Genomic DNA, 14646 nt, shown 5'->3' on the forward strand with positions numbered 1-14646 from the left:
CCACCTGCGCAGCATCGTGAGATAAATCAAAATTTTTAATATCAGTTGTTGGTAGCATTGTCAACGAAACTTTATGCGCGAGATGGAGTCACCATTTTAGAATCCGTTATTATTTCGTATTCATTTGTCACTTGTAACCTTACGTACTCTAAAAGTTCTTCTACGTATCTGTTAAATTATTTACGTTCGTCTTCACATTTATTTAACTTGATTATATTCAATCAAGAAACTAACGTGTGTGTGCAACAATTGATGTAACGTATGACGTAAATTAGACGCAACCATAATGAGCAGGGTAAATATAATATATATTTTTATTTTCCGGGTTAATATATCTTTACCGATTTATCCTGAACTATTGCTAGCTAACACAGCGTGTGATTAACGAAATATCAAATGATGAACAGCGATATCCTAAACGGTTGTGAATAAAAGGTATACAGGCTATGCTGTTACTAAAATGAGTTATATCGATGATATCGCATTAATGACTCGTTAATATTGGTACAGGTACAGGACGCATAAGTCGAAAGATATTCACGTCTAAAAATGAGACTCGTGATCTGCGTCTCAATCAAGGATTCAGCTTCCATTCGTCAAAGAACGGACTTTAGGGTACGAGGCTACGAAGGGCACGCGAAAACGACGAGAGGGTGAAACTCGGTGAAAGAGGTAGATAGATTCAGGGGATGAAGGCGCTATCGGCCGTGAATAATGCGCGGTGGCGTTTGCGTCCCGCACGTCCCATCCTGTTCATGCTCCTGCGTTCGATTCGGCGACTTGGCTGGATGGATTGATAAAGATTAAAGGTAAAGGGAGGTGGCAGGGTCCAGGGGTGTTTTGGAGTTAGGCGACAGAAGTCAGCCAGCGAAACGAAGCGGGCGTTCGCTCGCGTGGGGGATGATGTCACATAGGGGTTTCCCCTTGTCCATCCCGCTTTCTCCTCCCTGCCTTCCCTCCTTGCCGTCAAGCGTAAATACATACAGATGCAGGCCGGATTGATGCATTGACCGAGCGCATTGACGTAGGTATCCCACGTGTCGCGATAAATTCTTTTCTTTTCTTTTCCACGATTGCTCGTGTCAATGATCTCCGGTTGTTGTAACTCCGGGCAATTACAATTCTCTACAATTCTACGCTAATTCAGGACTGATCGATTGACCTCCTGAACTAGTTTCTCAAATTCTCCGAATATTCACTTTAGTCGCATATTCTTGCTGAAATAATTTTACATGAGACTTACTTTATTTGATAATTTATTGTTATTGCTTTGTTGAAAAAAGTTTGCTTTATAGAACTAAGAAATAATTGCAAATTATCGTGGAAAGAAGAGATAAACTTTAAGTAAAAAATTATTTAATAGATTTGATAATGTTTTTTGATCATATACTAATAGAGTTAAAAAGTTTGAATTGTATCTGTATCGTTTTCGATGCACAATGTCTTTTTAAGTATTATTGTCTTTTCGTCGACGTATTCGTCATTCGAATTATTGTATCTTATTTATCATACTCTGCGTATTCAATGAGTTAAAACAAACAGTGCGCCTTTTCCGTTTCAATGATCAATCAACGACATTATCTTTATAAAAACACGCTACTACATGAGACATCAACCTTTATTACGCGATACGCGGATTAATCATGTGGAAACAATACGGTATTTAATTTTCTTTAATGCTACATTTCTTCGTTTTTAAATAGCCATTGTCACTTTCAGTATGGCAAATGCTCTCTACCTTTATTAAAATTATTTTATTATTATTAAGAGCTTCGAGTCGATGATGAGAAGAAGTTGTTGGCATAGCGTCACGACGTCTTGGAAAAAAAAGGTTCCCGGAAGATCGAATTCCCACTACGGATTAAAAATCAGATTTGATTGGAATTTAACAGAATCAAAGAGAAAATCTGCTAAGCCGAATGTTGATTTTCACTTCTTTGATTGGTAAATCTCTAATTCAATCTCGATCTTAATTCTTAATGAGATTTGATCTTTAGGGAAGACGCTCTACGTTACGCCAATGCCAAGCGGAGCTTCGCTTGCCTCGGTATGACTCACGCGATCTCTCGCGCAGCTTCCCCTGTTCCCGTACGGTCCCGTATCGTAGCCGTGCACAATGGAGAATAGCAAATGCAGTAAAGGTAACTCACGTTCGCCATGGCTGGGGCCAGTAATGCTAGTACGAGGTCTCCCCTTGTTCTTCCTGGAGTACCCGCGGGCCACGTGGCGCGATTTTCACCCCCGTGGCTATATTCCTTCCAGTAGCGATCGCGTCAAACGCGATCTCTCGTCGTGAGAAATATATTATATCGTTTCCACGCGATCGCCGGGAGACCCGACCGCTCGTGAGATCGTCATCTTATCGCAATCTCTTTCCCCGCACATATCTCTTTCTCCCTTCGCGGTTCTTACATTCAGATGCAGATTATATCTGCGAGCCATTTCGCGAAACTGCAGAGCAGTTGTAATATCAAACGACACATGTCACTGAGCGTATCTTCGAAATACATACATTGTAACTTTAGACCATATACAATTTTAATTTTGTAATTAATTATTATATATTTTACATATAATTTTTTTTTTGTTTTAGATTATTTATTGTTACAAGAGAAAAAAAAAAAAAACATGAGAAGAGTGTGAAAAACAGCGTATAATAGGAAATACAATTTTAATTAAAGTTTCTGTGATGGATGATGAGACTCTCGAAAAATATGCGACGAGAGAACGGAACCGTAAACGACCAATTCATGCGGCGAGCGCCTCGGCGAGGATCCTCAATTAAACAATTATACTTAAATTGAGTGGAATTCCCACCGCCGTGCCCGCATGTTCGTTAACAATCGCCATTCGTGCGCACCTACGATCTGTTAAGGTACACGCAGACACTGAGCTAAATAGCCTTTGATCAGGTATAACATGTAGGCCCACATGTATTGAAATTTATGAATCATGAGATGACTGAAATTGAGATTGACGATAAGTTTACAATTATAGTGGATGACCGTATGGATGAAACGCCGTGCACCGTCGTGATAATTGTCATGAAAAATCCTTAAATAATCGACCTCACGAAATATATTAAGGTAAATAAAATTGCTATTTTTTATTAAAAGAAAAAAATTAATATTAAATATTTTTTTTATTCGAAGGTTTAGAATAAAAGAGATAAAATTTAAGTTGAAGTTATGCCGGCGTTAATGAAACTCTTGATTTTATTCATGTATTTTCATGGAATTCGTTCTTAGGATTCTACTCGACGACTTTCCTATCTCAATATTTAGCGATCTACACGTGGCGCAAAGAGGAAAATAGAAGGAAAATCGTGGAAACGAAATACGCGCGGACGTACAGACGAGGCATGTCAGTATTTAAACACAAGAAGGTAGGATCAAGGGAGAATGAAATCGGTGATCCATTGTGCTCAGGTGTGAGGCGTGTGCGCGATGGCAGGATCTACAGGGGTGACCAGAGGGGATCAGGGGAAGCGGGTAGGAGGGTAAAACAGGGGTAGATTTGCACACGCGGCACGAGCCGCTCCAACAAAGGGATGGAACAGATTGGAAGCCATTCATTCACTCGGTCGCCCTGTCTTTTTCCCCTGTATTTGACCGGGAGAGCATCGACCACCCCCGTCTCACCTCCTCTCCCTCAATTCTCGAATCGCGGAGTTTAACTCTCAGAATCACCCTCCTGCGGTACAGGTACAGTCAATCGCGTCACTAATTCTAAGTTTCATTAGGAAATCTTTGTAATATAACGTGCAGCAACTGCAGCGCGAACGACAATGTAAAGTCTTATAGATACTGCAATTGTCATCGCTTTTGAAAGATGCATTGTACTTACCTTGACTTAAATAATATTAAAATTAAATCCTTTAAAACGCATAAATTAAATTAAATCATATAAAACAAATATTCAAGTTAATATAATATTAATGAATTTAAATTTTAATAATGCAAAATTATTAAAAATAAATTTATAATTATATGCTGTATTAAGAAATTAATTGATTGATATAGTTTTGTGTTTTATGACGTCAAAAATTAAATTTATTGATATTAACTTGCAATTTTTTTTACAGGAGTCTCAAATCTTTTATGGAGGATCGGAGAGGACCGGACATGAAATTCTCCACGATCTTAATTGATAACGCAAAAATGCGCACCTGGGGAATCTACGAATACAACTTCGGTTATTACTCGGCCCTCGTGCGAGCGACTCGAGCTTCAATAACGGCGAACGAGTGAGTACTAAAAGCCTTTTAACGTGACCGACTGTACGTGGGGTACCTTCCCAGTCAGGGGGTGAAGAACCCCGCAACCACCCTCGAGCCACGTTCCGTGCACCGTGCGAGTAGTTGTACGTGCGCAGATTCGTATGTACTTACGTACCCCCCCGAAAAAAAGGAGAAAGAGAGATAAAGAGAGATGGAAGATGGGAAAGGGACGCTCGAAGGGGTAGGTTATGTTCTTTCCGCCTGCGTGCCCCTCTATTCAAGTTATTGCATTACTGGCTTAGCTTTGCTACCCCATAGCCCCTTTTGCCGTGCACGGAACGACGTGGCTACCCCATCATCCACATCCAATATCCACCGCGACTGCATTTCGCAGTGCACACCTTTCCAGAATGCATAACCGCCGAATCCCTTTAAACTTCATCTCTTACATCGCCCCAGGACCTACCTGGGCGTAAATGGTCCGGGATTAATGACCTCTGCGAAATATTTTAGTTACTTTACGTAGATGATGTTAGATATACGTATTTTAAGAATTATTAAATTGTTCTCGTTGCAGGGGAGGAATATATGAAAAGATTTACAATTTGCAATAAGATGCAGTTGTTGTAGTTCCATAAAAAAATGCGTGCTAAACGTGTTTAAACAACAATGGACTTTATGTTCATTCATCCTGTACCTTGCACATTAACATCCTCGCACGATGCATTTCGTGTTTCGTTATCTGGAATATGTCAGGCGAATCATACTCTGAGAGGTGCCCTCGTGGCCATGATAAATCGTTGATTGGAAGCAGAAGAAAGGACGCTGACGCACATCGCAAAAGAAATTGTGGTGAGCCTGCTGACTCAAAGAGGCTTCGTTAAACCGACTCTTCGTAATTACGCTGATCTTATTAATACGCTAATCGAATCCCCCCGATTATATTAATTCCCGATGCTGATCCGGCGTCATAATTAATTTCGTTAAAGCAGGGTCAATCAATTTAACAGTCTCTAGCGTGATAAATTAATCTGCCCCAGCTCAATAATTAGAAATACGTTTTATACAATTGTATATTATTTTATATAATTATGAGCAGAAATTCAATGCAACTTGAGCTTTACCATATTTGCTCTGACAAATTTGTCGAGTCCGTTCCTCGAACAAAGCACCGGTGTAGCCGTCTCGTGTTGGTGGAATCGAAATTTATCGCGATACGCGTGCCCGCGATTCGTCACGTATTAACGAAAGACCTATCCCGCGATGCCTGTCGCTTGCGATAAAACACGCCCTACGTCCACAATTCGTGCACCTCTCGCGACAGATTTATGGCTAACGGCCCGTACACGTGCGATACTTTTCAATTAGTACAAACTGCGTTCGGTCGTACATTCTGACTTTGCATAATTCCATAGTGACGCATCGATCCTTCAATTTTGCAAAACAAGTACTCCGAAACGTTGGCCTCGTCACGAACTCTTTGTCCACCAAGAGAACATTGCATTAATGATAGTGACGCTATAAAAAATAATTATTGTCTCGTAAACCGCCCTCCTGGCATAAAGAAAGCGCCGAGATCGAATCTCGCGCATACCGGAAAGAATATCATATCTTCTGCAGAGCATATACACATACATATGTCGTGGGAACGATGATCACGGAACATTCGGTCGCGAATATATCGATGACTCACCCGCGCAATCTCCTGCCAGCTCGTTTTTGCAGAATCGTTTCGCTAAGGGGCAGAAGGGGGTGTAGTCGGGAGCTATGGGTGCGTGGCGTATTCATGCGTACCTTGTCGATACCTTGAATACGGCTCATACATATACTAGTATACTATAGTAATAGAAATTGGAGGTGAGCCCTCAGGCCGTTATCCATATGGCGTTGCATCGGTAACCCATGGGTATACTTCACCGATCTCCTGTAGATTCAGCTATACGTACAGTCTGTCCACCTTTCATGTACCGCAACGAACTTGAATCATTGAATGTTCACAAGGCTCGAAAACAATAAAACGCGCAAAATTATGATGGGAAAGCGACTTTACGTGGTAGAGTAGTCTTTATTACATTTATTTTACGTGTAACACATGGTCAGCGTGTTATTAATTTTTTTTTTATATTATAGTATGTATATTGTATTACGTGCAAAAGACTGAATGAGATGAAACTCACCCCTCAAGTTACACTCGCATAAATTAAGTAAAGTGTCAAACCGAGAGCTCTTGAAATATTTATTGAGCCATTGTCTTAAAAATAATCTGAAACAATGTGTGGACCTGATCCAGTTAAGAATCTTAAATAAATAACATGGGAGTTTTTGAAATGATAACGTTACCTTTGGCAGTAGAAAATCATATGACCGTATGATATCTCGCGCCGTCGAGTTTATCTCTCTTTTAGAAGAGACGTCATCGCGTGAAAGGACGGCGAAAGGGGGAAAAAAAGAGACGGCAAAAACGAGAACGCCGGGAACTCGTGTACCACATGAAACTGCCATAGTTCCAGTTAAAGTTAAAATTGTTCTCATCGCAGCGACAAAAATCTGTACGCGGGATGACTTGCCGGAAATTATTTCTGCTGATGACGGAAAACTCGAGTACACGGTTTATTATATACATATAACAAATATAAACTGAAAGGACCAAGAGATTTTTTTATCGCAAACATAAATGTAACATATCGAAAAGAAAATATGTATTTAATACACAAAGTAATCAAATTATAACTTGCAGATCTAATCAATACATTTTGAAGAATAAATAGAATCAATAAATATACTTAAATTAAGTGGCTTGTCTATAAAATGTACAGCGCATACGTGCCACGTAATGAGAGAATTTGATAATAGTACTCGAGATACTTTTCATACATTTGCGAGATAAGTCCAGCAGATTATGGCCACACACGACCGAAGAAAGTTAAAGCATTTAGTATAACGTGCTTCTCTCTCCCCATCTCTCGGGGTCAGGAGGCAAATATTTGTTACGATCAAGAAAACGCGCGTGTGGCGTTTGGATTTCTGTTTGTCTTCCGAGTGTCCCCCCGTACAATATGAGATATTGGCTCTGGACTGCCGCGGTTATTTTCATAACCACACGCTGCGTCGTAATGAGTAATAATTTAAACCTTTCGGGTGATAAAGGAGCGCAGGCAATCTGTGACTAGTGATCCACATCCACGTGTTCTTCTATCGCATATAGTTATTCACGTGACAAAATTATAACGATGAATAATAACGATACTCGTGGCCAAGCTTAACTTTGATCGTTAGAGCTCGAGTTTCATCACTTCCCAGGTCGCTATTAATGGGATATTATTCATGAAGAGACAAGCAAAAGCTTTGTTTCTTGCAAAGTGTTTAACATCCAGTTACGAGTACGGCTTTATTATTTAGTTTATCGTGCGTCATTTTTAAATAGATAAAGCAGAGTATCAAGGATTGATTTTCAAGTACATTTCTCTACAAAGTAACATTAATTCGGATAATAACGCGAAGTAATCATATTTTATTTGTATTATATTTGAAATATAATAAAAATAAAAAGCTTCAAAAATTGATGGGAAAGAAAGAAAAAGCAGAAAGGTAAAACAGAAGGGTCATCATCATAATAATATCGTAGGGGAGCAAGAGAGAACGAGAATTGAACACAAGTGGCGCCCACATGGCGCGCAGTTGCTCAAAGAGATCAGGTTTTTGTTCAGTTGCGTTGCTCTCGGGATTTTAGTGTCGAGTCCAACCGAGTTTTCTTCGTGGTAACGTTCGTTAGCGAGCATTCCACTTTGCATCTCTAGATCCCCACGTTGCCTATTTGCCTCGGACAAATTATCGAACGTCGAACTTTACGTCCACCATATATAGGTGACCGGAACCGAGCGAGGTTAAAGGTCGAAAGATACGGTGAAACTTGAACCGCCTCTCTCGAGAAAACGCGGGGGAGCGATAAAAGTCTCGGCGAGGTATCGTGATCATCGACCGAAAGAAGACGAGTGAATTTTCTTAGCAACCGATACAGAAATATAAAATGTACGAAAAATCAGTATGCCGAGAGAGATCGTAAAGTATTCCACGACGATACACATTTTCTTTTTTTTTTTTTTTTTTTTTTTTTGCGTAAATTTGGCTCTAAGAATCAGGTAATCGGAGAGTAACATTGTTGAGGATTATCCGTTGATCGAAATTTAATTCTTTTCATACGGATATAGATTTTAATTATAATTAATATTGTTAACCTCATTCTAACACTTTTGAAGAACGAAGTATGGCGCACGTAGAATGTTTTACGGTCTGTGACGCGCTTCAGATTTCAATACTTTTGTTTACTATTTAAGATCGGTCGTGTAAATATGCCCGTGGGACTTGCTCTCGGTTCAGCGAGGGTTTATTCGCCCGTGATTTTCACAATGTAGTAACGCATGCACAATTTGTTGGACTCATTAATTTTATTTACTTTACATTTTTTTCAGGTTAATTGCAAGTGGAAGTATAAAGGTAATCACATGTATCATAAACAGGAAGGAGGCATATTGTTACGTAGAAGAGATACGAACCCCAAGCTACTTATATTTCGAAGAATATTAGAATATAATCTTTAAGAGGTAAGATAAGATATTTAATCGTTAGAATCGTTATTATAAAATTAACAAAATTTTAGGTAGAAAAAACATTCTCATAAATTTTATTTCTTTTAGTTAGAAGATACATAAGATGCATTTACAAAGCAAAGAAAGAAAAGAAGTGAAGACGAATACTATCATTAATAAAGCATCAGATTTTATTGAAAAACAAAAACGCATATACCTTGCGTGCGTATGTGTGCAGGCAGAATGCGTGGGGCGAGTATATTTAGAGCTTAAAAGGACTCTAAACTTTATACATTTTAAACCGAAGAATCGCATCCCGGCGCTATTCAGCTTGGCGAAAATAAAGGGAGAAGGCTGTTACACCTATCACTGATTCACGCGACTATTGTGCTGCTTACGAAGAACGAAAATGGTAAGAAAGCGAAAGAAAAAAAAATAGAGAAAGAGAGCGTCAGAATGCGGGAGTGGCGGAAAGGAAGCTAGCGGACAATGATGCGGAGGAGTGACGGTGAAGATCGAGGGAGAACGGGACAGAGGAAAAAGAATACGCAGGAACGCGTACGATCGTTCGTAGGTCCGTATAGACATATAGGATACAGCGAAGATAAAGAAACAGTTGCGAATCACGCTGCGGTGGCGCCTAATGGGCGGCAACAAAAAGGGACACAAGGTGGCCACCGCGGTGCGGAAAAGGGAAGGAATTCCCCTCCATCCGTTGCACAGGGTACCAAGAGAGAAAGAGATGCCAATTCACTTCGTGCCGCACCTCCTGGTTCTCCTTCCAAAACAGCCCAGGCTCGGTGCGCTTCGAGCTTGCTCGGTGATCTCCGCTTTGCGTCTGGACCGCGCGACGTGCCGGAGATCAGGACAGGGCCGTAGCGTCGACGATGAACTCGACGGATGTAACGTTGCCGTTAATTGATATCGGTATATCGCATTACCGCTAGTACCGATGCTGATATAAGGTAATCTGTCAATGGCCATGACTAACTGTCCTGTTAATGTTAATTAATATCAACCGCCACTAATAACCATTAATAGCTGACAATATCGTCGGTTAATTATCGGTGCTAAATGGATATCAAGTATTATTATTGTATTATTATTAGTACCGAATAATACTGCGGTCTAAGTACTGCGATTGTATGATTTCAGCTTTACATCATGTTAATATTAATATCGATAAAATTCTTGTTTGAAGAACTTTAGATATATGTAAGAATATTTAATGTAATTAATTTAATTAATTATTTTACAGATATACGAGGAAAAGTGTCGGAGAGTGATATCGCACTTATGAAAAACTTGAGGAAACCCTAGACTATTTAGCTCTCCTTTTCTTTCTTTCTTTCTTTCTTCAATTCTAAATAAGAAGTGAAGAAAATCAATAGGAGGTTTTTAACAGCTTTCGGAATTCTACAGAAACAGGTATTGAAATATTAATTGCATCAAACTGACACTGAAATTATTTTACTTTTGAAAAATAGTTGGCTGCTTTTCTGTCTGCTTTCTTTCTTTCTTTGTCTCTTAAGTGCGTGATACATCGCGCAAGGGAATTTATATAATCTTGTTGCGCAGCGCGCTATCGATGGCATCGCGCTTAAATCGTGCGTCCAGCCGACCGGCCAGTCGGTGTTATTCATCAAGGCGGTCTCGATGATGACGGGCGTCGTTAACAGAAAGGGGAAGATTAACATCGTACCAAGAAATTCAACACCTCGAGAGTAGCGTGATTAAAGACGAGACAAGTAAAAGAAGAGGAAAGAGGAGGGAGAGACGGAGGTAAGGAGTCCCAGGGAGCGAGAGGGAGGAGGAGATGCTATTGGCTCTAATTGCCAGTACTGGCCGAATAGAAGGCGATTTGCTCTCTCTTCGCTCATCTCGACTGCCACTCTGTATCGCGCGATCGCCGCTTCGCTCGACGCCTCTCGTTTAACATAGCGACACAAAAAAATGTAGGCAAGAGGAAGTGTCATACATTTTCGTTCGGCCGTTGCCTGAGCTTGAGCCCTCCGCGCTTGTCGGCGCAGCGAATGCGCCTTGTTGATCTTCCACAGGCCATCTTGCCCCGAAGCGATGGCTTCGTAACTGCAGATCGACATGTCCAAACGGAAAGCAAGCAGCGATTGCGCGATGCTGCGCGCGAGAGTAATTCAGGGTTAAGAGAGAATGTGCAATGTATAAAATTATTTTTAAAATATCTAACTTTATTAAAGTTTTTTAAAGGAAGTTTTAATAATGTCAATTATACGGAATGTTGCAATATACTCGAAAAGAGTCGAAGATTCGGTGTACGGAGGATAAGTTAACGAATAAGAAAACTGCGGAACGCGAGAGCCGATTAATTTGTAACATGTCCACCGCTGCTCGCGAGACGGCGGTTCAGCTCCGATTACGATCATTGCCCGACGACGCCTGTTGTTTAACGATCCCGCGCGCGCGGGAGCCTACTTCTCTTCATTTCTCCTTTTCTCTCGTACATTGTTCCGTGACGGTCCTCCGTTTTCATTCAGTAATTCGCAGGCAGCTGCACCCTAATAATAGTAGCGGACAGTCGCCGCTACCACGTCGCCGCGTTCTCACTGCCTTCGACGTAACGACGAGAAACGAGCGGACGTGCTCGAGAAGATGAGAGAAGAGGAAGACAGTGCGGAGGGCGGAGAGCAGCGGGGCCAAGAGGGACGGAATCGCCACATTGATTCCGACCGCTGAATTTGGAAGAACCCGTGACTAAGAACTCGTGACTCGGGTCTCCCAGCCGATTGATTAAAACTACAATTCGGTCACGGGATGAGAGGACGAAAGTACGACGGGTTTGCGACACGCATTTTTTTATTATCCCGTGAACCTTTTACCGCGGACAAATAAGTAATATTAATATTACGAATAACTCGATGTATAAATGCACGATACTTCGGGATTCTGTCTCGTCTCTGATTAGCAATGACGTTTAGAACGGTGCGATACCGCGGTTTCAAGTGCAACTGCATTATCGGAAATGCAAATTCTAATCGGGTATATTAATTACACGCGAGATAAAATTTCGGCGTTTCACGTCATTTATCTTATTTACGTCGTTTTTCGATAATCGATGATTTCTTTACAATACGAAATAGTATATCTGTTTTCGTTTCTTAAAATGTTAGTTATTTCGTAAATAATTAAATGTGGAAAGTAAATTAGGAAAGTAAATTAAGCATGTTATCGTTTTTTCATTTATTTATTGAATTTAAGATCATTAACAAATGCAATTGATCATGTGAAAAATATATTTGTACAATTAAGAAAGTTTAGACAATCTTTACATATGTCTGATAACGTTCATCATTATCTGTAATGTACTTAAAAATGTATTTTTCTTCGTAATTTTTAATTATTAATACGTATTATGCGTATAAAATGTGCGGGATTCCCGTGTACTTATTTTGAGAATGTATCGCCCGCTACATGGCGGTGAAAAGTCAAGGGAATCAAACACAGATAACCGAACTTTATCGCGTGCTATTTTTACTACTTCTGCGTTCTCACCGCATTAATTAGCGTTCTGCGTTTAATCTCGTTAAACGTAAATTTAACTCGTCGCTCATGATGCAACACAATGAATTTATGTTGCAAGATTTAGAATAGTGGTTGATTAATTAAATTGAATTAACTAAATTTTCATTATTTAATTATAAAAAAAAAAATAATTAAAAAACTTTAACACTATTTGTCTAGATAATTAGTTTCAAACTTGAAAAACTAAATTTTTTTTCTGTTGTAATTTATAAACGCCATTCATTTATTAGTATTGTCTTTAATAGAAATAATATTTCATGCAGAAATTGTCAACCAACTTCTACTCACGTTTGTGAGCTTGCAGATTAATTTCATTGTGATACTTAATTTTTTTTCATCGTAATTCTTTTCTAAGATACATGTATCATTTTTTCTGAGAATTATTCTACTTTTTTACAGAAACGTTCCCAAGCTTCAAGAAAGAGGAGACCTTCGTAGTTGAGAGGAAACGGCTACATCACGTATTTCCACGTAACCCGCTTATCCCTTCATTTGCCAGATAAAGAATAAAACAACATGCGCCAGTTGAAGTCGAAGATACTATTTCCGGTTAGTAAGCTCGCCATGATAAATGCTTTTTCGTCGATACGAAAACAAACTATTGAAACTCGTGACTCTGACCTCCCTCCGATATGATTGACTCTACATGCCGCAAGCAGAACAATAATCACGAACAGGCGGTTATTACTTTATTAATTCTGAGAGCCATATTATAAAACAATAAATCTAAAATACCGCGATAATAGTAAAGAACGCATCAAATTAAATTTAATATTAGAATATATCAAAGAATTAATTATTTTACTTTTATAAGTTATTTTATTAAAAGAAAAAGAAATAATTAATTTTTTATTCGCGACAGTTCTTTACTTGATACGACATTAATATTTATCTAATTCTACTCGCAGGAAAGTGTGCGACCGGACGAAAGCAACGCAAACGAACGAATTTCGCGGCCCGGTAAGATATAGCGAGAGTATTTTAAAACCCGTCGCGTAAATTAGATCGTTCCCGGAATGACCGAAAACGTTCAAAGCCCTCGAACAATGTGGAGTACGCGTCATAATTTTTTTTACGACCTCCCGCGCTCGTGCCGGTTGACCAGCGTGAAGCAGGGCTCGCGTGGACCGTTGCTACGTTCCTAGTCTTGATCGCGGGCGACGCACACGCCGACGTTGACGTAGGGGAACGCGACGCAGGTAGGGGATGTTGGGACGGCACGGTACGGCGGGCAAACGGATATACTATAGCACACGCACGAATCGCTCGAGGATAACATCTCGCTGTCCCAGGAACGGCGGGTAGCAGGAGGGGAGGGTTATACGCTGGTGGAGAGCGACAGAGGTAGAGCCGGGGGTGAGACGTGAGACAGAACGGCGGCACACCGTAGGCGGAGGATGCAGGGGGAGAACTCATCGGCCGGTAGCTACCGAGAGAACGTGTGGAGGGATATTCCAGCGTGTCCATCGTCGTTTATATCGCCGGAGGGGCGAGAAAAAGAGAGAGAGAGAGAGCGTGGCTCGATTTCGGAGTGGGGAGCATTCGGTTTGCGTTGGAGGGGGAGAGGGTGGACGCGCGAGCGCGACGGAGATAGAGGGCGAGCGAAAGAGAAGAAGTATGGGGGCGGTGGCTGCCACGGCTACATGGCCGCCATCGCCATCCGTGTTCCATCCTATAGTAAACTCCAAAGCAGTCCCCGACCCGTCTCCGCGGGTGTTAGTTAGTGAATCGCGTTTTACTCGGTGCTTCTGGCTTCTCTACTCGGCGCGAGGCTGCTAGTAACGCACCGAGCCGTTTCTCTGCCTCGTTACTTGCGCCGCATCTCGTTGCTATGTCTTGACACGCCATCCGCGCGCACCATCCTCTCTCACTTCTCTTTCGCTTTTCCCGTCTCGCGCACCTTCTTTGCTCTCTGCCCGTTTCGCATCCGTCTCGCGTCGTCCCTCCCTCCCCCGCCTTTCCTTCTCTCTCTCTTTCTCTCTCTCTTTCTCTCCGTCTTCGCTTGCCGCTGGTTTCACGCGCGTGTGGTCGCCCGCCGTCATTGTCCATCTTCTCGCGCTACGATCGCGATCGGGAGTGCAGTTCCCCTTTTTTTTTTTCCTCTTTTTCTCCCGTGCGTCGGTCGGTGGTGCGTAGTGCTCGAACGAGAAGGTGCCGAAGGTGGTGGAGGAGGAAGTAATGCGGTAGAGAGGGGAAGAGAAGGTAAAAGAGCAGGCGATGGAGGAGGAGAAGAAAGAAGAAGCGACACGAGAGGAGTAAGAAAAAGAAAAGCGGTGCCATATT

At 41.2% G+C, this 14646-nt stretch overlaps 1 long non-coding RNA gene across 1 annotated transcript; it reads left to right on the forward strand.

The window, feature by feature from the left end:
- Positions 1 to 75: 75 nt before the first annotated feature.
- Positions 76 to 13829, forward strand: LOC139113651 (uncharacterized). Its single transcript, XR_011547735.1, has 14 exons — positions 76 to 295; positions 366 to 435; positions 511 to 809; positions 2594 to 2912; positions 2998 to 3086; positions 3249 to 3363; positions 3429 to 3704; positions 4085 to 4246; positions 8689 to 8820; positions 8914 to 9770; positions 10064 to 10233; positions 10384 to 11609; positions 12763 to 12912; positions 13272 to 13829. It is a non-coding gene; the product is annotated as an uncharacterized lncRNA (long non-coding RNA).
- Positions 13830 to 14646: the final 817 nt, after the last annotated feature.

This window comes from Cardiocondyla obscurior, linkage group LG03 (genome assembly GCF_019399895.1).
Source record: "Cardiocondyla obscurior isolate alpha-2009 linkage group LG03, Cobs3.1, whole genome shotgun sequence".
Classification (NCBI taxonomy): domain Eukaryota; kingdom Metazoa; phylum Arthropoda; class Insecta; order Hymenoptera; family Formicidae; genus Cardiocondyla; species Cardiocondyla obscurior.